Source organism: Pseudomyrmex gracilis, unplaced genomic scaffold (assembly GCF_002006095.1).
Source record: "Pseudomyrmex gracilis isolate BER0280 unplaced genomic scaffold, ASM200609v1 scaffold_617, whole genome shotgun sequence".
NCBI classification, from domain to species: domain Eukaryota; kingdom Metazoa; phylum Arthropoda; class Insecta; order Hymenoptera; family Formicidae; genus Pseudomyrmex; species Pseudomyrmex gracilis.
In genome coordinates this window covers 12501-15994 of record NW_018021201.1, presented here as the reverse complement: position 1 = coordinate 15994, position 3494 = coordinate 12501, and the positions used below count along the sequence as shown (strand labels likewise).

Below are 3494 nucleotides of genomic sequence, written 5' to 3'. Positions count from 1 at the left end.
TTCCTGAACGACTCGGCCATTTTAAGGTTATTAATGTCTTATCGACGTCTCTAACCTATCTTTAGGTCATATGGCACCNACTGCTGCATTCTAATATGATGGGAATGTCAAATTCAAATTTGTCCGGATTTAAGTGGCGGACCCTGTATTGTTATTTTTTAATCTTATTACAATGTATTCTTTGCGCTAATTCCTTTATTATTTTCATCAGATGTAACACATTACACTGAAGAAGGTCCAAACTTGTGGATCAAAACGTCTGTTTTTTGAATAAAGAATTCTATTTTATACACGATCATCCTGTATGTACTGCTCGTATCGGCTTTTTTAATTACTTTGATCTTTATCTCCATCTGCCCGAGACCAAAACCCACGAGTCTAACTGAGCTTCGAGGATCTTGGCTCAGGCTTTAGCTTCGCCGCAGCCTTTGTCTTTACTGAACAAGCTGTCAACAGTCGCAGGTCGCTCCACTTTCAGAAAATCCTCACTCCTCAAACGCGGAAGTCGAACTGGAAGACGCACAATCGATCCCTAAAAAGGCCTAGAGGCCATATTTCTTTCCAGAAACAGGAACGTCAGCCGGTCCCTGAAGAGGGAAAACTCCCTCCCCAGGGTCAAAGCGCTTTTCTACCGCCTGCTCCACGCGCTTGATGAGATACCGCGCGCGAATTTCCTTTGGAGACTCAGAAAGAACCTTAGGGTCTCCAGCCTGCACGGCCGAGTTTGCCGTTCCACAAAGCGGAAGAGAGACGGCCCCCGAGGCCACCGAGGCTTGCTCAACCGTCTCCTCCATTTCTTTTATTTTGTCCGCAAGCTCGTCGCGGTCCTCATCCATAGAACAAAAATCAGCCTTTATTTAGTCGAGCTTTTTTTAAAGCTTGGACTTGTCTTTTGTCAAGCGGAAGACGCAGACCTGGAGAACTTGCACCTCTTCTCTTAACCGGAAGTCTACCAACTTCCGCTGGTCAATATCGGGGTGAGAGAGGGCCCCGGCATACAGGCCACGGACTACTCTTTGTAACGTCGCCGCAGACACCTTTAACACCTTTACATAGGTTCCTTTGAGGCGGGAGAACGTCGTGGCCATTCGGAGCACTATCCATCGCTTCAATGAACTTCACCGAAAAGTCCGCCAGAGAAGCGTCCTCCGCCATCGGACCCGCGTGAAGAAAGCCCGCGGACTCGTCGAAGAGCGCTTCCTCAGATCTTGTTCTCCGTCTTTCTGACAGCTGCTGCTTCTTTTTCGGAAACAGTCATGCGCGAGCGGTCTTCTCTTGCTGCCCTGTGTTTCCCTTAGAAAGAAAGAAGGTAAAATATAATCTTCGTCGTTACTCTTTGCCATGGCGGACGAAACGTCCGATACAGACGCAGACGTGAGACGTCACCGCACTTGAGGGCACGACTACGAACTCTCCTTGGTGCCACTGATAGACGGAACGGCTATAAGGTTGATCCGTTCCAGTGGCACCGTGGCCTGTCGCTCGCTAAGAGACGCGACTGGATCCGTGGGCCAAGCCACCTTCGCACTAACATGTTCTCCTACCGCGGTGCAGGCGGCAGGTAGCCCGTTGTACGATGACGACATGGTGGCACCCAAGATTGTAGTACTCCCACACCGGGACCTGGGGATCTTAGTTTCCTGGTCCGGTAAATCCTTACTCCTTTTTGGACTCATAGTTTCAAAGAGGTAGTTTTTTCAGGGTTTCTTTCTCCTAGGCCGGTTGCCCGAGGACCCACTCTTGGTCTGGAGGCTCATGGAAGACGATTCTCGCAAAGAAGACCCTGCTAACCAAAGTTCCCGCTGACACAGCTCTTCCATTTATAAGGGAACCTCGTGAACCCGAAAATTCTGATTTTGATACAACTTTGTCCACATGTAAGGGAGGTCAATAGATGAATATTACCATATTCAGGTATTACTCGGTTTAAAAACGGTTTTAAAAAGTGAAATCACCCCTTATACAATATTTAAAGCGGCTTTTTACTGTTTTCAGTTTATCTCGAAAATTATTGGAAATGTTGAAAAATGTTTTGCACAAAACTTTCATAGAAAACTATTTTCTATTTAGCCATATTAACAGAATTACAAACCAATAAATTTTTTAAAAACTTGTTTACAACAGTTATAAAAACAAATTTCTTACACGCTTCTATTAATGTAGGTAAACAGAGACATTTATACCATAAACTTTTTGTATAAAATATTTTTTGATATCTCTAATAGTTCTTACAATACATCAAGAAAAGCGCAAAACCACTTTACACATGAGGAGTGTTTCACTCTTTAGAATCGGTTTTTGGCTTAACTGAAAATTTTTACAATCATGTAGTTATCTATATATGTGTACAAAGTTTTATCGTAAAAACATCTTTATGTAATCGCATAGTAATACAATTTTGAAATAAGTTTTTTCCAAAATTTAAGTTTAGCATTTTTATATAAGAAATTATCTTGCGTTATATACTACAATAAAGATAGTAATTTTTTGAATAACGATGCTGTTATTTTCTGAATATTTCTATGTTGTACTGCAACTTAACTTGAGAGATTATTGAGCATATTGCAGTTTTTATGTCGCATATTGTATATGTAATGTATCACGCAGGTATCACTCACGTAATCACAGCGTAAAGTAGTTATGTACGTTATACGTGAGAATATTTTGCTATAATTTTCCATAATTAAAGGACTTTGACAGAATAAAAATTGTAAGAAATTTTACACGTTGAGTGCCATATTCGAATTTTACTTTCGTCGCCTTATTAGCCAACACATAAACTTTCAGTATAACATCTTAAAACCTCATTTTATGGTTTACTATTATATTATTTGATTACAGTGTACGATTTACATATACATTGTGACACACCGACGTATCACGTAATAAAACTACATTCAAACCTCGATAATAAAACTACATTCAAACAATAATAAAACTACATTCAAACCTCGATAACTCGAACCTCTATAACTCGAAAACCTCTATAGAACGAAAATTTTGTGCATTTCCATGCGTTCCATGGAAAGGAAAACCGAACTTCGATAAGTCGAAACCTCTACAAATCGACGATTTTAGCTCTTCCCTTAAGATGCGAGTTATTGAGATTTGACTGTATTAGACTATGATTTGGAAGCCTACAATAATAATATATCCCACAATAATATAGCCCACAATCTATAATACGTTTAAATATAACATAACTTTTTTTACATTTGTATGTCCTTGTTTCTATGGTTGATATCACTTGTATCGATAACAGTATAGTCACGATATGTATAGTACGCTCCAGGACTCTCCTTAAACCGTTTTTGGGCAGCAAATGAATATGCCAATATTCATCTATTGACCTCCCTTACATGTGTGCAAAGTTTTATCAAAATCAGAATTTTCGGGTTCGCGAGGTTCTCTTGTTAGTGCCCCACACAAGGCTGGTCAAGGGCCTTACCATGTCAAGATGGTGGATTCGAACTCTGTCGGGAACCTAATCTAAC

At 40.6% G+C, this 3494-nt stretch overlaps 1 protein-coding gene across 1 annotated transcript in view; it reads left to right on the top strand.

Annotated features, from left to right (window-relative positions):
• The window catches only part of LOC109861179 (cadherin-89D-like), a 36537-nt gene that overhangs the window by 29044 nt on the left and 3999 nt on the right, over positions 1–3494 (top strand). The gene's annotated exons all lie outside the window — the stretch shown is intronic.